Below are 23,522 nucleotides of genomic sequence, written 5' to 3'. Positions count from 1 at the left end.
TAAAAATATATTACTGACATTTCGGGCCTGAGCCCTTCTTCAAGGTATGTGAAAAGCAGGCAGGTGTCTGAATTAAAGACTAGGAGGGTGAGCCATCCAGACCAACAGGAAAAAAGGTGTCAATTTGATATGATAAGAGGAAAGGTGAGAATTGAATTTGGCTCTGTTAAAGGAAACAGAGGGAAAAGGGAAAAGAGAGAGCGAAAACTAGAGGAAAGGAGATAGGGTCGAAGATGGAGGGAGGATTACCAGAAGCTGTAAAAGTCAATATTAACATCATCCAGTTGGAGAGTGCCCAGACAGAAGATGAGGTGTTCCTTCAATTTGTAAATGGTCTCAGTTTGGCAGTGCATGAAGTCCATTTTCAAAAGGAGAGCAATAATGCCCGTGTCAGTCAAGAGTGTCAAAAGTAATTGGTTAGATATTCATCCTAGTTGCATATGGCAGCAATTGTGCATTGAACTCTGTTTCAAAATATGATGTAAATAACTTCAAGGTATTTTAATTCCCCATCTGTCATCTAAATTGGAGGCAGAGTGCACGATCTTCACTCCATGGAATTAAAATCCACGTCCATTTGAAAATATCCTGGGAGTTGGACCTGCTTGCTCCTCTCATGTGGGTTGCCACCTGCTATAGTTGAATAAAGGAATATGTTCCCTCTGCTTCCTTTTCTTTCTTCCACATCTACCTTTACCTTTGATTACTGTGAACTCTGAACTTTAGCCTCCCTTCATCAATGCTTCATACGCTGTTCATGCTTCTGCCCAGAATTTGACCCAGTGGAACTGAGGTCTTCTCTGTGGGAGAATTTCCTGCGGTGGTAACTCTCCAGTGTTGTTTGGAGGCCAATATCTTTCAGAGAGGTACAAAGGCACTACTATGTTCTTGAAAACCTCACTCAGATGTCAGCTATATCTCAGTAAGTGCTCAGTCCCTGTGAGTTATAAAGTTGTTATTTCAAAGTTCAAACTTCAGAGTACATACATGATATCACATAGAACCCTGAGATTATTTTTTCTGTGCTCCAGGCAGAATTACCACTGATTGGTAGTGCAAAAAAAACCTCTAATCAAGAAAATGTGTATATAGGTAAACAAATAAAGAAATGTAAACAAACTGACTGTGGAATACAGAGAGAAGAAATATCAATAAATGGCAAAAGTAAAACTCCTTAAATGAGTTTCTGATTGAATTTGTTGTTGAGGAGTCTGATGGTGGAGGGGTAGCAGCTTTTCCTGAACTTGGTGGTGCGAGTCTTGTAACAGCTATACTTCATTCCTGATGGTAGCAGTGAGAACAGAGCGTGTGTTAAGTGGTGTGGATTCTTGAAGATTGCTACTGCTCTCCAATGCAGTGTTCTCTTCGATGTTCTCGATGGTAGAGAGGGTTTTTCCTGTGATGTCCTGGGCTGCATCCACTACCTTTTGCAGGGGTTTAAGCTCAGGGGTATTCTTGTCCCCATACCCGACTGCGATGCAGCCGGTCAGCGCACTTTCCACCTAACATCTGTAGATATTTGCCAGGGTTATAATTTCATACCAAACCTCCACAAACTTCTGCAGAAGTAGAGGCGCTGATGTGCTTTCTTCACAATGCCATTAGTGTTTTTGGTTCAGGAAGGATCCTCTAAGATAGTGACTCCCAAAAAACTTAAATGTGCTCACTCTCTCCACCTCTGATCCCCCAGTGATCATTGGATTGTATGCCTGTGGTTTTCCCTTCCTTTCCTGAAGTCAATAATCAGCATCTTGGTTTTGGTGACATGGTGTGTGAGAATGCTGTTGGTGCACCATTCATCCGCTTTCAATTTCCCTCCTACATGCTGACTCCTCACCCCTTTTTATACAATCCACTACCGTGGTATTGGCAACAAATTTGTAGATGGTGTTGTTGTTGTACTGAGCCACACAGCCATAGATGTAAAGTGACTAGAGCAGGGACTAAAATGCATCTTTGTGGTGCTCCGGTACTGATGGAGATTGTGGGGAGATGTTCATACGAATCCCCACTGATTCTAATCTGGAGGTGAGAAAATCCAAGATCCAATTACACAGTTGTAAACTGATGTCCAGGTTTTGGAGTTTGCTGCTCAATTTTGAGGGGATAATGGTGTTAAATGCTGAACTCTATTCAGTAAAGTGCTTCCTCACCTTAGAAATCTGAGGACTAAAATTCAGCAGATATTTTGTTGGATGAAATGGATGAAGTGCTACACAACCACTCTCATCTTCTGGTTGAGGCAATAAATCAGATGGATGTAAATATTTCAGTAGCTCTATTAGCAGCTGAGAAATTTTGTTCTCCCTGGTGTCCTGGTCTCAACCATCACCACTAGTTGATTAACCACCTCTAAAAATAATTCAAATAGTATTTAATTGCCTGTGAAGCTGTTGTGAAGACCCAGAGAGCAGAAGGTGGATATATAAATGCAAATTAAATTTTCAAAAGGTGAATAAGTGGAAAAGGATAGCAAGAAGTGAGGATGGAATGTCCTTTGAGATGAAGTTGCTTTGTCGATGTCACACAAATCAGCTGGGTTGGTTGGTGAGTGTAAATGTAGGATGAATATTATGACATGGTGAGTTAAACAAGAAAGTCTGCTGGGGTTGAGTGCAATACAGTGATGTGCTGGAGAAATTCAATGGATCACACAGCATCCATAGGAAGTAAGAGGTAACCAATGTTTCCTGATGAAGGGCTCAGGCCTTTTACTTCTGATGGATGTTGCACGACCTGGTCCAGCACTTTGGTGTGTAGTATTATGACAAATTTCCCTTTACGTACAGGAATTTCCTTGACACTCAGATACTAAGACAGAAAAGTATGAGAAGTGAGGAAGTAATTGAAGACTTTATTAGAAGTTAAAGATGCATGCTGATAGAAGAGCACCGATTAATTTGGCAATTCAAGCAGGGAAACTTGACAGTTGCTCCGAATATTTCCCCCACAGCTTTCGAAAGGCTCCGTGTCCATAAGATCCTCTCTGTAAGTGTGGCCAGCCGCACCCTTTACATCAACAGGAAAACCAGAGAGTGTTGTTGTGATGCAATGCCAGACATTGCTGCCACCTCAGCCATCTTTGGCTTTTTGAAATGAATACAGAAAATGCTGGAAATATTCAGTAAGTCAGAACACCTCATTGAAAATCTAATAAAGGTCAATTTCAGATCGAAGCCCTTCAGAAGAATTTAATGGGTGTGCCTTTGAAGTGGGGTTTTAGACATGAAATATTAATTTTGTTTCTCCTTCTGCAGATGCAATCTCACTTGCCGAGTGTTCCCAGCATTTTACATCTTTCCTCCCAGCATCAGCCTGTTTTAATTTTTTTTCATTTACTTTTGAAGTTTTGGAGCAATAGATATAATTGCTTATTAATTGCTTTTAGTTAAAAGCTGTAAGAGGACAGAATGCTCCCAATGTCCCCCACTCCCCACCTCCCCCCCTTCCCCAATTTCAGTAAGTGAATACAGTGACATTGTGGCCTCAAACAGCTAATGAGGGATCCAGGGGGGATATAATGGCAAATCACCAACAGTTTCATGTTTGTGGGCATTTAAACTGGCCGACAGGGAGAAGACTGTAGCCTTATATATCATCAACACTGAAAGGGTCATGGACTCAGGCCCCAGAAGATTATAAACTTTTTACAACTATTTGTTCTGGCCTCCTAATGACTTTTTCTGAGACATGTGAATATGCTTTTTAATAGATAACTATTTTTTAGTACTATTTTAATTCTAGTTATGCATTCCAAATCACTAAAATAATCCTAGCCATCAGTATTTTAAAGAGCTAAGCAATTTTGTCACCTTTTTTCATTGTAAAATTGCTCGACTTTCAATGGTCCTCTGTTCCAGACAACAATATTTTGCTTTTATCTAATGTACTGTGACTTTTCTTTAACTGTTACATTCCATTCTTTAGCTTTAATTTGTACTAGACCCACTATTTACATAAATCAAGAGACTGCCTTCTACTTGAAGATTAACCATTCACATCTGGTATGCAACTTCCTGACAGGTAAATGTTAAAAGATAGCAATTTTAAAATTGGGAATTAGTTTCCCAATGGATCAATGGAGGCATTTTGAATCCAAAGATAAGGTACCAAAAGCTTTCATGACAAATGAGATGGTTCAAGTTAACCTTCAAATCTGAATGCGTGGTTTCACATCAAGACTCAGGATTTCCATGGCCAGTGGACTCTGAAGGAACTGGAATGCATTGCAAATGTAATAAGTAAAATGATAATTTGATGAGATTTATATTTTGTTAGCAAGTTTGATTAGGCTATTGATTTGATTATGATAATTTAAAAATAAAGGTAGAAAAAAAACCAAAGGATTACTGCTGCAACAACTACAGTAAAACCATTACCTGACTAATTTTGCATCTAATCACAAGGTGGTGTCTCTCCTTCTGCTCCCAGGGGTTCTGGTTCCCACACTCTCTTTAAACTGACCAGGATCCCATTATATGTGCTCCGTTTAATCTTATCAGGTTCAATGGGAAATTTATAACATCTAATAAAAAGTTAATTAGAAGTATAACATACCATAGGAATAACATGCCATGGTCTGAAAAATCTGAATGTCCTGGGCCAGCAATGTCTAGAGCATACGGGATTATTGGAATTTACTGTAGATGTTAATTAGGACCTCCAAGAAGTTAAAGTGATGGTCAAGATTCTTTTATTGTCATGTAACAAACCAGATGTAATATTTCATGAAATTGCCTTTAGTCTACCGAAAGGCAGATAAAGAAATTGCCTGGCACCCTTACCGTCAGAGAAAAGAGAAGCAAAAGTGAATCCCCCAGAGTTACTGAATGTCTGTGGATTAACCTCCAGTGCTCCTGCAGCCTCTGCAGCCAAACAGTCTTCAATCCAAACAATCATCACCCCGAATTCCAGATGCACACCACAGACATAATCAGGATGTTTTCAGCCCCTTCCACTCTTGGCACCCTCTCACATCCCAGTTCCAATACCTGGTACTCCCTCCATAGCTTATCAACAATAACAATGGAGCTTTAGTGAAAGAATCACCAAGTTGAAATGTTAACTTTATTTCTCTTTTCATAGATACTACCAGCCCACTGAGGATTTTTAGCATGTTCTATTTATTCATTCTACAACATGAGGCAAACACAGGCAGGTGGGATTAGTGTGGGTGGAACATTTGGTTTGGTATGGGCAAGCTGTATGACTCTATAATTCCAAACAAAAGCTCCACAGCCTGCTGGATTTCTTTTTCCCTGTTTAATTTGAGCATCGGCGTTGCACTTGTACACTATTTGTCCTTTAAGATAATAAGCATACATAAATCCTAAAAAAGTTTACACTTATTAAATCTGATTGTCATCTAATACCCACATTGATTTTTGCCTCTTTTATATCAGTAAGTTTAGCCTCTGATTCTTAAGTAGACTTTGGATACCAATAATCACGCGAAATGTCAATGCCCCTTGCAGTCTTTTCCCCCTCTGTGCCTCACATGTATTACATCATGTGCAAGTAACTGAATGCCATTTTGCCAGGAGGGTTATAAATTATAAGTCTAAAATGAAATACTTGAAATGCTGACGAAAGCTTCATGTTCCTCCTTTGGCTACAAAAGAGTGCAAAATGGAAAATTTAAAGTTGGAATTGATGAGTCAGGCGATTGGCGCATGTTACTCTGAGTAAGAGAAATCTCCCCTTTCCAGTCCTGTCTGATGCATCGTTGAAGATAGTGGTCATTTGTAATATTCATTGATTCAGAGTTCATAAAATACTGAAGAAAAACTTGACATTAACCCTGAAGTAATACATTTATATGCTGTTGTATAGATAGAAAGAGACAACCTATACTTCTTTGACGCAGTTTCCTGTTAGCCCTCAGGAATTTTTCTTTATTTCATGCTGGGAAGATCCAGCCACTGATTATTTTTCCAATCATTGCACCTAAAACTCTCTTAACTGATTTCCAGCCACTGAAATTGCTTCCACATGACCCAAGGCTTCATCCTTGGCTATGCCTTCCCCCCACCCTTCCCCTTGAATGGGTGAAAGAAATGGTGCAAGTCATATGTCGATGCATTGTGGTAATCTATCAAAATTCTCTGGATGTTGGGGAGGTCCAAGCAGATGGGAGGTTGGCAAATTTCACATCTCTGTTTCAAAAAAATGTATGCCAAGGGCAAGTAATTACAGGCCAGTTCGCTTAACAGCTGTAGTCAGAAAAATACTTGAAGCTATCATTAAGGAAACAAAAGCAAGACATCTGGATAGCGATTATTCCATCAGGCAGATGCAGGATGGACTCGGGCAGGGTAGATCATGTTTGACAAATTTACTGCAGTTCTTTGAGGATACGATGAGCACAGTGGATAGAGGGGAACAGGTGGAGGTCTTATACTTGGACCTTCAGAAGATGCTTCACAAGGGGCAGCATTAAAGACTTATCTACCGGATAAGGATACATGGAATTATGGTAATGTATTTTCAAGGATAAAGGATTAGTTAACCTATAGAAGGCACAGAGTTGGGATAAATAGGTATTTCTCTGGTTGGCAGTCAGTGGTGAGTGGATTGATACAGGTGTTGGGCCTGCAACTGTTCACAATTAACATTAATAATTCGGAAGAAGTTGCATATCTAACTTTGCTGATGACTTTAATTGAGTTTAAAAGCAAATTGTACAGTAGGAGCAGACAGTCTGCTGAGAGATATAGACAGGTTAAGCAAGTGGGAAGGGTATCTGGTAGATGGAGTACAATGTTGGTAAATGTGAGGTCCTCCACTTTGGAAGGAAAGATTGAAGATCAATTTATGACTTAAATAGCGAAAGATTGCAGCATGCTGTTTTGCAGAGGAATTGGGACTGCTTGTGCTTGAATTGCATAAGGTTGGTTCGCAGGTGCAACAGGTTGCAAGAAGGCAAGTGGAACGTTGGCCATCAATGCTTGAAGGATTGAATTTAAGAGCAGGGAGGATCTGGTACAACTGGATAGGGTAATGGTAAAGCTGAACTTGTGTACAGCTCTGGTCTCCTTACTTGAGAAAAGATACTCTGGCTTTTGAGGTGGTGCAGAGGAGGTTCACCAGGTTGATTCCAGAAATGAAGGGGTTAGCTACAAGGAGAGATTGAGTTACTTGGGACTAGACCCACTGGAGTTTAGAAGAATGACAGGGAATCTGATAAAGTATGAAAGGGCTAGACCAGATAGAAGCAGGAAAGTTGTTTCCACTCTTAGGTGAGACTAGATTATGGGACATAACCTCAAGATTCAGGGAAGTAGATTTAGGATCAAGGTGAGGAGGAACGGATTTTCCCAGAGAGTGGTGAATCTGTGGAATTTTCTGCCCATGGAAGAAGTAGTTGTTGCCTCATTAAATATATTTAAGATACTGTCAGATAGAATTTTTCATAGATGGGGAATTAAAAGTTATGGGATAAAGGGAAGTAGGTGGAGCTGACTCCATGGCCAAATCAGCCAAGATCATTGAATGACTTAGCAGGCTCAGTCCTCCCACTCTTATTTCCATGGTTCTTATGTAGAATTCTCCCATTGTCCCTTATTTGAAGTTCCAGCTGAGGATTCTGAGGCCCACCTGCAGTGTTGTTATGCTAGTGTGCCATGTGAGTACTTCTCCTCTCTATTTGTGTGTGTCTTCTTTAAGATTATATATGGTTCTAAGCATGCCTGCATCTTGCCTGTGACACAGATTATACTCCTACTTTAAGCTTTCTGAGGAGCAGTGATTTTGAAGGCTAAGATTTTCCAAGGCCCTTGTCACAGGTACCTGTAATAGTTGACAGCTGATAGGAAATTATTAGAGGGATATGAGCCAAGCACAAGGACTAGCTCAGATAGAAAATTTGATTGACGTGGATGAAATGGGCCAAAGGGACTGTATAACTCTATGACTCTAAGGAACATAACAGCGACTGTCATTACCCTCCTGAGAATGAGGAATCACAATGTATAATGTAGTCACCAGATGGAGTCATTTTCAAGATCTGGGCATTGCGGGCAAGGCCAGCATTTTATTGCCTCTTCTGAATTTCCCTTGCAATAAATCAACCTTGTTCAGCTGTTACTTTCCTTCTGTGATGGATTCCTGCAGCAGAGATGGGGAGAGAGTTCGAGGATTCAGGTCCAGTGATGATGAATGACCAGCAATATATATTTTGAAATCAAGATGCTGCAAAACTTCAAGGGGAACCTGCAGGTGGCTGTGTACCCATGAACCTGCTGCCTTTATCCTTCACTAAGGTAGAGGTCACCGATTTGGAAGTGTTGTTGGACTAGTTAGGAGACGTGAATGGAGTGTGGATGGTACTTACTGCAGACTCTGTGCATGGGATGGAATAATTGGACATTTACAGGAGGGGATAGGGTGGCAGTCAAGAGATTTGCTTTGTCCTAGATGGTGTCAAGCTTCTCGAGACTTATTGGTGCTGCACTCACCTAACAATGAGGGGTATTTCGTCTTAGTCTTGACTTGTGTCTTGCAGATGGTAGAGAGATCCAAGAGTGTTGGGAGCTGAGGAATTCACTGCAGGATACCCTGCTTCTGACCTGCTATAAAAGCCACAAAACGAATGATTTCAGTTTAATTGATGCACAGCACATTAATGGTGGAGAATCGGCAATGGTCATGTCATTGAATGCCAAGCATAGGTGGTTAGATTTTCTCTTGTTGGGAGATGCCACTGACTCACACTTTAGAGATGTGGGTTTTACACGTCATTCTTATCAAGGTCTTGCTGCATGTAGCCATGGACTGCTTCCTTTTGCTGTGAAATTGCAAAAAGAATTGAACATTATGCAATCATCAGCGAAGAAAAGTGCTTTTCCCCATTTACAATGGAAAGGAGATAATTGATGAAATGGATGGAGATGGCTGAGCCTAGGGATGAGTGACCAAGAGAGAGTGCATTAAATTACATTTGTATTCTTCGGAAATTAAACTTTTAAGAGGTGGTTTAAAGAACTTGATGTCAAGGGTAAGTTATAGGATGCATAGAGACTACATTGGTCAGTTATGGCATGCAGACCTTGAGGTCAGAGTCTCAAAATTGGAGATGGACATTTCAAAAATGAGGATTTGGAAATACAGTTGTAAGAAAAAGGTGAAGGAAAGATACATAAGAGTATTGAGTTGCTAGGTCAATTCATTCCATTTAAGGGATTTCACATGATGCTGTTGGGTTGGGACGTGGAAACCCAATCCTCCTGGGAAAGTTGTAAAAAAGTTAAAATAAGTAATGTTTTGAACAATTAAAAGTTACTGAAGGACATTTTAAAATACATAATACTTCTAGACATGTCTCCAAAGAAAGAGAAAACTCCTGCATACTTACCTGGAAACCAACATGAAGAGAAGACAAGAAAAAGCTTGAGGCCTACTGCTGGTGAGAAGCAGGGAGCTAGTGTTTGAACTGCTCACCAGGTGAGTGATCCAGTTCAGGGGACTTTTTTTCAACATCGCTCTCCCGCAGCAACAGAGAGATGGAGCTAAAGAAGAATCCAGAATGATGTGCGCATACACATGCATGAAAACAGGGACCTTCAGTGATGCCATCAGAGGAAGAAGACTTGGGCTAACAGACATCCAGCAGCGAAGAGGATGAAGAACAAGAAGGAGCGCAGCAGTAGGAATAGGAGGGAACAAAAGAAGAAGTTAAGTTTTTTTTATAATAGAACCAAAAGAAAAGCCAAGGACATATCTAATATTGAGCTATTATCTGACTTTCAAGGAATAGTAAAGAGAAAAATAAATAAAGTTTTGGAGGCTGACAATAAAATGAAGATAAAAATTGGATAAATTAGAATGGACAATGAATAAATTGCAAGAAGATATGCAACATGTAGAAGATGAAGCAACTACAATGGAAGGTACTATCACTGTTTTAACTATGGAGAATCAGAAGTTAATACAAAAAGAGGATATATTGGAAAACTTCAGTAGAAGAAACAAAATCAAGGTAGTGGGTCTTAAAGAAGGTGTGGAAAAGCAAGATCCAATAGGCCTTTTTTATGGAATGGATTCCTGAAATATTGGGAGCTGAACATTTTGATCATCCCATAGAGAATGAAAAAGAACACAGGGCTCACACAGAGCAAAACCGCTTCCAACTCAAAATCCACAATCAGTATTAATTAAATTTCTTCAATACCGAGATAAAGAGAAGATTGTGTCTTCGGTAGCAGAAAGAGTAAAATGAGAACAAAGGGGTTAAAATTTTATTCTACCCTGATATAAGCACAGATTTATTAAAAAGAAGAAGAAGATATCGGTTTGTACTGTGCCATTCAGTAACCTTGAAGATCTTCATACCTGGTGGAAAAAAATAAGTTCTTTTTGAGCTTTGTGCAAGCTGAAGAATTTACACAATATGTTCAAAGAGTTCAGGAGGAATGAAGAATAAGACTTGCTGATATCACTGTTTCTTTGATGGACTAAATTTGTCTGGTAGCATGGCAAGATAATTCTCCTTAAAAAGATGTTTATGATTCTTTGTAATTATAATACCAAGATAGGTAAACTGACTTTTAACAATCTTAAAAGGAGAACCATCAGACAATGCTGCAGAAGAATTCAATGGGAAAAGTTAACTTTTATGCACATTCAATTTATATCCTGAAAATTGACTGAATTGCGAAAGTAATGACATCATATGGGGAAGGGAGGCAACTGGATCCAAGATGAAAAGTAAAAGAACATCTCCATAAAGGGAAACCTTATGTTCAATCCCTTTCCTCCATATTCCCAAGATGTCCTTACACTTGCGAAACATAATTGCCAATGGTTGAACAGCCCAGTCAAATAATAAAGGACCTAATGGGCATCCTTGATGAGTGCCATGTTTCAGATTGAAAGGCTGAGATTGTTGTAAGTGAGTAAAAATTGTGGCAGATGGCCATAAGTACAATAATTTAACCCATGTAATTTAAAATCTGAATCAAAACTAAGATTTATTGTACATAGATATGCCCATTCTAATCGATCAAAAGCTTATTCTGCATCCAATGAAAGAATGCACTCAAAGATTTTCCCTGAGGGCAAGTACATAATATTCGTTCATTGACATATAGCAATATAGATATGTCAGTTTTTAATAAACCCCATCTGATCTTCAGAAATAACTGATGGTAGAATGTTTTCCATCCTAATGGCTAAAATTTGAGCCAAACTTTTAGGATCAACATTCAATAAGGAAATTGGTCTTTAGAAGGAACATTTGGTTGTTAATTAAAGATATGCAAGCCTCATTAAATGAATCTGGAAGCTAACTCTGTTTAAATGAATCTGCAAACACTACATTCAAATGAAATGTGAGCAATTGAGAAAATAATTTTAAAAATTCCACAGGAAATCCATCGGGTCCTGAGGCCTTTCCAGATTGTAGAGGAAATAGCAACCGTTATTTCATCTTGCGAGATAGATTCATCCAGTCTATTTTGACTATCTGAAGAAATCTTGGGGATATTCAATCTATCTTAAAAATTCTTCATCAAATTACCATCATTCTTATATTCAAAAAAGTATAATTCAGAGTAAAATCTGTTAAATGGATCTTTTACCTCAGAATGATCTGAAGTCATTATTTTTATGAACCTTTTTTTAATATGCTGCTTAGCACCAAATCCTCTCAGTTGTTTGACCAAAAACTTAACAGATTTATCATCATAAATGTAAAATTGACTTCTAGATTTCAAAACTCAGCATTCAACTGGATATGTTGAGAGAAGATCAAATTTAGTTTTGAGTTCAATACATTTTTTGTATATATCTGAGATTTTAGTTTGAACATATTGTTGATCTAACTGTTCAATTTGTTTAATTAACCCAGATCTTTCTTTTACAATTCTCCCTTTTTTATTAACTGTTTATGAAATTATTTTCCCTCTAAGAAAGGCCTTCAAAGTATCCCTTTTAACTAGACAAGAGGTCTCCGAGGAAATATTAGCATCAAAGAAGAAAATGATCTGTTCTTCCATAAATTTAATAAAGCCCTAATCTGATAATGACACTGAATTAAAGCACCAGTGCTTTTTGTCTTGAGTAAGATTAGGAAGAAACATTGAACATTGTAACAGTGGTGTGATCAGATATTACAATACTGTGGCATTCAAAACAATAAGTTAATGGAATTAAATGGTTATCAATAAAAACTAATCAATACGTGAGTAAATATGATGAACTTGAGGAAAGAAAGAATACTCTCTGTTAGTAGGATTTAAAAAATGCCAGACATCTGAAATGCTATAATCTGATAGAAAACAAAATGAGGCAGATTTATTTAATGCAGCTGAGTTAGAAGATGAATGGTCTAGGGTAGGGACCAACCAGCAGTTGAAATCCCTTCCTAGAATAAGTGAATATAAACTTAAATCCGGAAAGGAAGTAAAAATAAAATTAAAAACCCAAGATCATCAATATTGGGAGCATAAACATTTGTGAATACCACAATTTTATCATGTAATTTCCCTGAAACAATAACAAAATGACCATTAGAATCTGAAACAGCATTATGTATACTAAAAGTAATATTCTGATTATAAGGATTGATACCCCCTCTAGATTTAGCTTGAAAGGAAGAATGATAATGCTGCCCTTTCCACCACGACATCAGGTATGAAACATCATTGCCACATGAATGTGTCTCCTGTAAAAAAATATAATCGTAGGTTTGAGTTGTTTTAAATGTGAAGCCACTTTCCTTCATTTTACTGGATGATTTAGGGCTTTCACATTCCAACTCAGGAACTTATAGGATTAGCCATGGTCACTCAGTTATAAAAAGTCAAACTAATTTCAGAGATCCCATTGTACATACGCAGAGCTGAGTTTGTGTAGTATGAATACCAACCAACCTCCGGGCTGGAGATGGCCTTATTAAACCAGAGAGTAAAACTCCATAATCTGGAACCAAAAAAAATCCCCATAGCAATAAAGCACAGAAGATTATTCCCTGTCCCACCCCACTAAGGCTGTTGAATACACCAACGGCACACTGAATAATTCTAGAAACTGACTATCTTCCAGTAAAGATTATATTATCCTGCTCTAAAGCAAAATGATAAATATTACCCTCTTAACGGTGCATACCAGACCAAAAGAAGCCGTGTTTTGTCTAAATCACAACATGCATCAAAAAAGATTAAAGGTTTCTATTAAAGCTTTTATTTAAAATGTGTTTCAAGATATTTTTAAAAAATCTAACCCATTTTGATAGAACAATCTTAACCATAAATACAATCAAAGTGTGTTGAATTCTTTTCCTTCAGTAACGCCAAATTAAATCAGCTCGCAATATTAATGCTTTCCCTGAGAAAGCTTTAAAAACAAATGAATGAACCTTGAACAAGCTAAGAAAATGGTATTGGCATCAAGGAAAAAAGACAAACAAATCACATATAATCCAATGGAGATTAATGAAAACTTTAGAAAATTCTATGAACAATTATACCAAACTGAAAACGAAGGGAAAGAAGGCAAAATAGATGAATTTTTAACTAAAATTGAACTACCAAAATTACAAATAGTGGAACAAAATAAATTAACAGAACCATTTGAAATAGCAGAAATACAAGAGATAATAAAAAAAACTACCAAATAATAAAACACCAGGAGAGGATGGATTCTCAATAGAATTCTATAAAACATTTAAAGATTTATTAATTCCTCCCCTCCTGGAAGTAATCAACCAGATTGACAAAACACAAAGCTTACCAGATTCATGTAAAATAGCAATAATTACAGTAATACCAAAGCAAGGGAAAGATCCACTCGCACCAGCATCATATAGACGAATATCATTACTTAACACAGATTATAAGATAATAGCTAAACTATTGGCAAACAGATTAGCAGATTATGTACCTAAAATGGTAAATCTAGACAAACTGGATTTATTAAAAAAAGACGGACAACAGACAATATTTGTAAATTTATTAACTTAATTCATGCAGTAGAAGGGAGTAAAGCGCCAACAGTAGCAGTTGCTTTAGACGCAGAGAAGGCCTTTGACAGAGTAGAATGGAATTATTTATTCAAAGTATTGCAAAAATTCAGTTTACCAGAGAAGTATATTAATTGGATTAAAGCATTATATAAGGGGCCATTGGCAAAAGTGACAGTAAATGGATATATATCAAAGCAATTTAATTTAAGCAGATCAACAAGGCAGGGATGCCCACTATCACTGCCTTATTGTTCGCGTTAGCTATAGAACCACTAGCAGAATTGATAAGAACAGAAAATAAAATAAAAGGGATAAAAATAAAAGACAAGGAATATAAAAATCAGTTTATTTGCAGATGATGTTATAGTATACTTAACAGAACCAGAATTATCAATAAAAGAATTATATAAGAAATTTAAGGAATATGGAGAAGTGTCGGGTTATAAGATTACGCAAATAAAAGTGAAGCAATGCCAATGAATAATGCGGATTTCTCAAAATTTAAGAAGGAATCACCATTCAGTTGGCAAATGCAAGCAATAAGATACCTAGGTATACAAATAAATAAAAATCTCGGCCATCTATTTAAACTCAATTATTATCCACTAATGAAAAAATTACAGAACAATTTAGAGCATTGGAAAGATTTACCACTAACACTAATAGGAAGGATAAACTGTATTAAAATGAACATTTTCCCAAGGATACAATACCTATTTCAGGCATTGCCAATACACTTGACAGAGAAATTCTTCAAGGAGTTAAAGAAAATAATAAGGAAATTTTTATGGAAAGGGGGGAAACCAAGGATAGCACTAGATAAATTAGCAGAATGGTATAAACAAGGAGGCTTACAACTGCCAAATTTTAAAAATTATTATAGAGCCGCACAATTAAGATACCTATCAGATTTTTATCAAACAAGGGAAAAGCCAGATTGAACTAGATTAGAACTAGATAAAATAGGGGAGAAGATACCTGAACATATATTATATAAATGGGATGAAAAATTGGTACAATGTAAGAGTTCTCCAGTATTACATCATCTGCTCAATATTTGGAAGAAGATTCGTGTAGAAAGGAATAAAACAAATTACCAATTACCAAAACTAATAATGACGCAAAATTAGTTAATCCCTTTTACAATAGATAACCTTTCCTTTAGAGAATGGGAGAAAAAAGGGATCAAAAGAATAGAAAATTGTTTTCCAGGAAATAGATTATTATCCTTTGAACAAATGAAGGATAAATATAATATAACTCAAGATAGAGTGTTGGCATATTACCAACTGAGATCCAACTTGAAGGACAAATTAGGAAGCAGTCTGAGGTTACCAGAGGGAAGTAATTTAGAATATGTGATTACAGATACAATGATAATCAAAAAATTTATAACAAATATGTATATTAAACTGCAAGAAAATGAGAATGAGAAAACAAATGGTAAAACTAAACAAAAATGGGAACAAGATTTAAATATAAAGATAAAGAAGGAAACATGGGAGAAATTATGCTCTGGAACTATGAGAAATACAATAAACACGAGGTTACATATGATACAATATAAATGGATACACAGGCTATACATTACAGCTCAAAAGTTAAATAAATGGGACCCAACAGTATCTGACAGATGTTTTCGTTGTAAAAAAGAAATGGGAACAACAATTCATGCAATCTGGACATGTGAGAAAGTAGAAAAATTTTGGGAAGATCTAAACCAGATATTAAATAAAATTACAGAAAACAATATACCAAAAAACCCAGAGATCTTCTTGTTTATTCTTATTGAATGACAACATTGTTTGACTGGTTTAATGTATCTTAGATTTTGTACTTTAAATGAATGGGAGAGGTAGGGAGGATGGGATGGGAGGAGGGGGGGGGGGGAGAAAATGATACTGTATATATTTGAAAAGGAAAATGTATGTATCTTGGTCAATGTGGTTTATGGTGTGAAAAATAAAAAAATAAAAAAAAACATATTAAAATTTACTCAGTTCAAAACAGCCATTCAACAGACATAACAGTGAGAATGTCCTTTAGAATTTGGAGCAGGGTGTTTACAAATGCATCATCATATGTCCTCCAAGGAACCAAACCATTTCTTTTAACTGCTGGGAAGAGAAATGCAAAGACATGCTGGGAACAGCAGTGAAGACTTATACCCATGCTTGTATGACTTCCCTCTAGATGGCCTGCTGCTTCATGACTTCAGGAGACTAATCTTCCACAATTCTAAATTGTTTGCCATTGTATTGCAACGTGCCTTTATGATGAACTTCACGGATCAGCAATTCCTCAATTTGATTGCCGCATAGGGGTATAATTACCAAATGTGGTTTTTGCTCCGATTTAGGCTTAGGCAATAATGAATGATGCACTCTGTCAAGCTCTGGTGGTGTCAGAAACATCTCATCCCCAATCATCGTTACTAACAAATCAGATAAAAATTTAGCCAGCATTCTAGTTTCAGTATCTTCAGCCAAGTCTATAATTCTGCCACCTACTTCAACTTGGCGAATTGGTAATTCTCGCCGTTACTCTCTCATTGTTGTCTTCCAGGTGGCAGACCCAGTTGTTCAGAACCCTTAGAGTAGACTCTACCAAGATCAAATGCTCACCTTGTTCTTCAGTAGAATGACAGACCTCTGCAAGTCAATTTCCAGTGCCAAAAAACCTATAATCTGCACGTTTAACTCCTGCATCGATAAATTCTTTGATTTATTCCAGTGCTTTGGAGGAGCTCTCATTAATTAGGTTGGCCTGTGGATTAGCTGGAGTTTCTTGTTTCTTTCCATTTTTTACACTTTTACTGATCTTTCCAAGTCTTATATCCATTTCAAACAGAGAATGTGAAATTCAAAACCACTTCAAAAGCTTTACAAAAAGTATACTGAAAATATGGAGCTGGGATAGAGACAACTACTCCATTTCACACCCTAAGTGGAAGTCCTAAAGCTTTTCTCTTTAGAACAGTGGAGGATGAGAGATGACTTAATAGAGGTGTATAAAATTGAGGGAGACATAAGCGAGTGGAGAGCCAGCACCTCTTTTCCAGGGCTGCAATGACCAATATGAGGGCATCCATTAATGATGTGTGGAGGTAAGTTAGTGGAGTTATCAGAGGTAGGTTTTTTATACAGAGAATGGTGATGGAGTCTGATACAGTAAGAACATTGATAGGCAGATGGATGTAAGAAAAAGGCAAGGCTTAAATTGATTGCAGAGTAGATTTATCTAGATTGGCACCACATTGTGGGCTGAAGGGCTGATACTGTTTTACTGTTCTATGTTCTATTTTCTGTGTTCTATTGTGGCACAAAATTTACTGAGTAAATTTTCAGCAAAGCCCTATAGTGAGAAAAACAAAAATGTGAAGTAAAAAACAAACTAATGGAGGAACAACAGATCAAGCAGTGTTGGTGGAAGGAAAGGAACTATTGATTCTAATGCAGGGTCTTAACCCAAAACGTTGCCGATTCCTTTCCATCTGTCTTGGGTAAACTTGTACCTCTCATTTTGTTCGTTTTAGATTGGTCACAGTGTTTGAGCTACCGAAAGAAAATAGACACACACACCGAGAGCAGTTCAGTTTATACAAATGTTTATTACAAATTCAAAAGCTGATTTCACACTACAATATGCAAGCCCTTCTCAACTATACTTATCAACGCTTGGACTGGTCCCAACTGCCGAAGCAAGGCAACGACTGCACACTTGTAGTAGGTTGTCAGGGCGCCGGTAGCAGCTTCTCCACCTCCCCTGACCGGACGTTGACTGGACTCCAGAAGTTCTTCTTCTTGCTGAGAGATGTTGCCACCTCTCGGAGAGTCTCAAACTTCAGCAACGGGACCATGACTTATATCACCCAAAAACTGCTTACCAAAGCACCTATTCCCAGCACAGCAAGAAAGATAAGCAAGCAAACTAGCATGCTAGGCTTCTAACGAATAACATAATTTTCAGCTTATCACTTTGAATACAATGGTTTATTTTGCAACAAGGCTAGGCCTCTGACAGTCTGTGACCAAAACAAGAAGGAAGATTAAATGTTCTTGGTACACAGATGTCCTTTCTTCAGATAACAACATCTCTGGCCCCTTGGTAGAATTTAGCTTATGTCTGCTGATTCTAAAACACAAGCATGTTCTCAGCCTTGCAGAACCCAGAGCTGCAAGTTTAAAAAAACAGGTTAGAATCTTCCATTACATTCCACCCCTTGGTCACAGGCTGTCAGACACGAGACTTGACAAGCATAAGAGTACAAAAAGAGTGTAAAAGAGAAATTAAAACTACAATAATCACAAAAACAAACAGTAATGGGAGCAACCAATGGAGAATAGTATGGCCCAACCCCCCAAATGTACCAGCTAACCATGAAAAAGGATTCCAACCAAGGTTCACATTATCCTTGTTGACCACAATACCCAGACAACGAAGCTCACGAACAGATTCTGAAACATGCTGAACAATAACATATTTATATAAGCTGCACTTGAGGCTGGTGACCGAGAACTTCCTTGATGTAATGCATCGGACCGTGTCTCCCACGGGCAACTCACTTGCAACGTCCTCGTCATTACAAATCCAATTGTTGGCACCAAAGCAGCTGTTAAGCCAGATCACCAGGAGCATAAAATGGAGGACCTGGAACAAAGAAGCCTGACACATGTCATTCACGATGCTGTAAGCATTCAGTGTTTAAACAGATTAAATCATCCTGTCCCTCAATAGCTACCCACCAAGTGTTACACTGGGCAGGTGTCACTATTTCCCCTTTTACAGGAGGGCCACTACCTGGTGGTGCCAGCCATACCTTTTGTCCGGCATTCTCTAGTGTTTCCTCTGGAATAGGCTGTAGTTCAGAAACGTGAAGAAGTCAGTGGAAAGGTGTACCTCTTTTTAAAGGGCGATGATTTAAATTGTCGACTGCTTGCTGCAGCACATGACACCACCCCTTCAGGGTTCCCAGTGGTGTTAACAAACAAATTTGTTCCTTCAGTAAGCCATTCATTCGTTCAATTAACCCAGCAGCCTGCGGGTAATAAGGAATATGGTGAACCCATAAGATACCGTTGTCATTTGCCCAATCACAGATTGCCTTCCCGGAGAAGTGCAAGCCATTATCAGACTGAATCTCCTCTGGAACATCATAACGATAAATTAAATGATTTAGTCCTTGGATAGTACTAGCTTGGTCAGCCGTCTTGGTGGGAAAAGCAAAAACCAGGCCCGAAAAGGTGTCAACCATTACTAGGACATAACGTTTACCCATACAGTCTGGCATGGGGCCTGTGTAATCAATTTGCCAAACCGCAGCTGGACGAGCACCCCGCTTTATTCGGCCATGAGGACCAGGAGGAACGACACGGGACTTCACAAGTTGACATTCTGGGCATGTACGCACGACCATGCGGACATCATCCTGATGGACAGGTAAAGCATGTGTACGAGCCCACATAGCTGATCCCTTCTCCCCCATATGACCACTCTGTTCATGTGCCCATCGAGCCAGGGGGACGGTATCAGCACGGCTGATGGTGGCAAGCTGATCTGCAACTGCATTATGTTGTGCCATGTTAGTCGCCACATTAGTATGGGCATCAATGTGATACATAATTATCTCACGGTGGTGGGAAGCATCCCACAACAGCTGCCACAACTCTTTGCCCCACACTGGGCGGTCATGTATCATCCAGTCATTCTTTTGCCAATCAAGCATCCATACCACAAGCCATTGGCCACAGCCCAGGAATCAGTAAACAGGCGAAGAGGGTGATCATGGGGATCTAGTGGTAAAGTGACTGCCTTCAACTCAGCATACTGGCTGGAGCCACAATCCCCCTCCTCCAATAAGTGAGTTCCTGACTTGGGATGGTAAGCCACTGCCTTCCACTTTTGCTTTCCTTGCACCCACCGGCTGCTACCATCAGTAAACCAGGCATAATCTTGTTCTGCTTTCTGTACCATCTCTTCTGTGGCCCCTTGGATTATTACATCATCAATATAATGGTGAATTGAGAGGGAAGGCGATACTGGCACCGTCTCCAGATCACGGGCAATTAGGCTGTGGCAAATGGTGGGAGAGTATACCTCCTGAGGGAGGTGGGTGAAAGTATACTGGCGCCCCTTTCAGGTAAAGGCGAACTGATCCTGTGAGTCTTCAACTATAAGAATACTGAAGAAGGCATTAGCGAGATCAATGACAGCATACCATGTTCCTGAGTTCCCAGTAGCAATGTTTTCAATAAGGGTAACAATGTCCGGAACTGCTGAAGCAAGTGGTGGGGCATGTTTGTTCAAAAAGCAATAATCAACTGTCATTCTCCAGGAGCCGTCCGGCTTCTGGACCGGCCAAACAGGGCTATTAAAGGGCGACGTTGCGGGCCTCACTACCCCTTCTTCTTGCAAAGCATCGATGGTGGCACTAATCTCTTCTTGCCCTCCAGGGAGGCGATATTGTGGAATGCACACTGGTTTCATGGCGGGTGGCACCATCACAGGATCCCACTTAGCCTGACCCACTACTAGTTTTTTTGTAATAGTCCGAATTCCAAATGCAAATCCCCCTTGGCTAGTATTAAGGGCCGTACCGGCCAACATATTAATACCCAGGATACACTTGTCAGTAGCAGCCACCAGGGTATGTAACCAGATAGGGTAAGGGCTATCACCCACCGTGGAACGGACTTTTATTTCCTTTGCCAGGGTGACCGCCCCTCCCAACCCCTCTATTCGAAAGGTCGGTCCAGTCCAGAGGTCGGGGTTACCCGGAATCACCGAGTGCTCCGCACCGGTATCGACCAAGGCCAAATATTGGCGGTCATTACCCCCTCCCCAATGGATTGTTAACAGTATATAGGGCCGTGGGTCCCCGCGTATCCGCTGTATCTCAATGGTGTAGACACGGGAGCCCTGCCCACACCTTCATGCTTTAGTAGGGTTCGGGGGCTTCCAGGCCCACATGCCACTATTATCCATTAGAGCCTTGTTAACCATTTGTTGTACCTCATCACGGGTAACTGGAGCAGGAGAAGCCTGCTCGATAGAAGCAGCAGGGGGAGCAGAGGGCATAGCTGGGCCAGGAGCACTCAGCAGCTGGGGATGATGTTCCCCTGCTTTTTTCTTATAAAGGGCATAAAGGACCGCAGTAGGTTTCCCATCAATATCACTTTTAGCTACGCCTAACTTTAAGAAGGTTAGAAAAAGGTCCTTTCTTGTCGGTCCGTTATTAGCCGCAGCCCCTCTCTTTTCATCCTGCTTGTCTGATGTAACCTGGGTTATACGTGAGTGGATTTTACCTCCCATCTCTAATTCTCTAAGCCCAGATAAGGCATGCACCGCCTCAGACACAGGGTGCCCAATTAGTGGACTAGTTTCGGACAGAACCAGCCCCCGTGTAGTGGGTTGGGCGGAACAAAACAATCTGGTATGCATTCCGGCTGTGAATATCTCTTCATCAGGGCTCCCCCTATGTACCCACAGCCTCAAATGCCCTGCATACAAGGCAGAGGCCAGGGCCTGCTGATGAATTACTGCTATACCCTCCTCTGGGGTTCTCCAATTGTTTTCCAAATGTAAATGCCAATCTACTGGTGATGGGGATACTCGTAGCAGGGCATCCCCTAGGGTGGCAAGTAAGTAATCCATCTCTCTCCCTCTACCCCGCAGCTCAGCAGTGACCCGGATATCAGTAGATAATGTTCCTAATCCCAACAATTCCTCAGGGGTTAAAAATACATTACCCCCTCCTTGCTCCCAGACACGCAGGAGCCAGGCTGCCAGAGTTTCTCTTGCCTTTTGCCTAAATCGATCTCCAATGGCAGCCAGCTCTTTTATAGAGAAGTCACGGATCATTGACGGCTCCCGACCTCTGCTCCCACTTTGGCCCACAGGGCCCTTTGCCCAGTTGACGGGAGGAGGCCTAGGCCATCCCATAGAGGGGGTGGGCCATTGAGCATAAGCAGGGGTTCGGGTATTTTCCCCTGGGTCCACTTGAGAGACCGGGGTATTTATCCCTTCCATCTCTACCCTTACATCATCCCTCCCTTCTGTCTGTTTGGGAAGTCTGCTGCCTTATAGGGCGGGCATGAACAGCAGATGGAGAGGGTAGTATGTTAGATACATGCTGAGGTGTATCTGTATTATTACCATTGTCATTCCAGATATTCCCATCCCAATCCTCAATTACATCAGGATCATCACCATTCCTTATCATGACACGATATGGATCGGGTTCTACTCCTTGCCTTTCCTTATCTGCACAGAGCTGCTGCCGGAGTTTAATATTACGACAGATTGTTTGGACATGCTTATCTTCCATTTCTTTGGCTCTGTCCTGACTGATGTGAACAATCTCACTCATCACGGAACAGTGTTGTCGCAGGGCTTCTAGCTCCTCCTCTACTTGCTTTCTCTTGCGCTGAGATTCTACTTCTCTTTGAACTGATTCTGCTTCATGCTGAACAGAGTGGCGTAAGGCTGTGGCCAGCAACCAAAAACCATCCGTCAGTGTCCCCTTTTTATCAGGAAATTTTCTTTCTCGAAGGAGAGTGGCAACCTGTTCTCCCAGAGGTGCACTTGATGAATCTAAGTTCTCATCCCAACAAATGGGTGGTCCCAACAAAGACAGGGTATTGGCTAACATGCCAAACCCATCGTCTTTGGAAGTCCATCCAGGAATCAAGAACTGCTCAGGGCTCACCTCTTTCTTTCGGCGAAACATCTTGAGACCAACCCTGCTCGCTGCGCCAATTGTCTTGGGTAAACTTGTACCTCTCATTTTGTTCGTTTTAGATTGGTCACAGTGTTTGAGCTACCGAAAGAAAATAGACACACACACCGAGAGCAGTTCAGTTTATACAAATGTTTATTACAAATTCAAAAGCTGATTTCACACTACAATATGCAAGCCCCTCTCAACTATACTTATCAACGCTTGGACTGGTCCCAACTGCCGAAGCAAGGCAACGACTGCACACTTGTAGGTTGTCAGGGCGCCGGTAGCAGCTTCTCCACCTCCCCTGACCGGGATGTTGGCTGGACTCCAGAAGTTCTTCTTCTTGCTGAGAGACGTTGCCACCTCTCGGAGAGTCTCAAACTTCAGCAACGGGACCATGACTTATATTACCCAAAAACTGCTTACCCAAGCACCTATTCCCAGCACAGCAAGAAAGATAAGCAAGCAAGCTAGCATGCTAGGCTTCTAACGAATAACATAATTTTCAGCTTATCACTTTGAATACAATGGTTTATTTTGCAACAAGGCTAGGCCTCTGACAGTCTGTGACCAAAACAAGAAGGAAGATTAAATGTTCTTGGTACACAGATGTCCTTTCTTCAGATAACAGCATCTCTGGCCCCTTGGTAGAATTTAGCTTATGTCTGCTGATTCTAAAACACAAGCATGTTCTCAGCCTTGCAGAACCCAGAGCTGCAAGTTTAAAAAAACAGGTTAGAATCTTCCATGACACCATCTACCAATGCTGCTTGAACTACTGAATTCCTCCAGCGGTTTTTTTTTGCTCCAGATTACAGCATCTGCATAAAACACGCGGAA

At 39.9% G+C, this 23,522-nt stretch overlaps 1 long non-coding RNA gene across 2 annotated transcripts in view; it reads left to right on the top strand.

The window, feature by feature from the left end:
• Nucleotides 1–7,574: 7,574 nt before the first annotated feature.
• Nucleotides 7,575–23,522, top strand: part of LOC138737740 (uncharacterized) — a 31,949-nt gene continuing 16,001 nt past the window's right edge. For both annotated transcript variants that reach the window (XR_011341187.1, XR_011341186.1), the window contains exon 1: nucleotides 7,575–7,624. This is a non-coding gene — a long non-coding RNA (uncharacterized lncRNA). The remainder of the gene's footprint in view (nucleotides 7,625–23,522) is intronic.

The sequence above is a fragment of the Narcine bancroftii genome, chromosome 6 (assembly GCF_036971445.1).
Source record: "Narcine bancroftii isolate sNarBan1 chromosome 6, sNarBan1.hap1, whole genome shotgun sequence".
NCBI classification, from domain to species: Eukaryota; Metazoa; Chordata; class Chondrichthyes; order Torpediniformes; family Narcinidae; genus Narcine; species Narcine bancroftii.
This window is presented reverse-complemented; position numbering and strand designations above follow the sequence as displayed.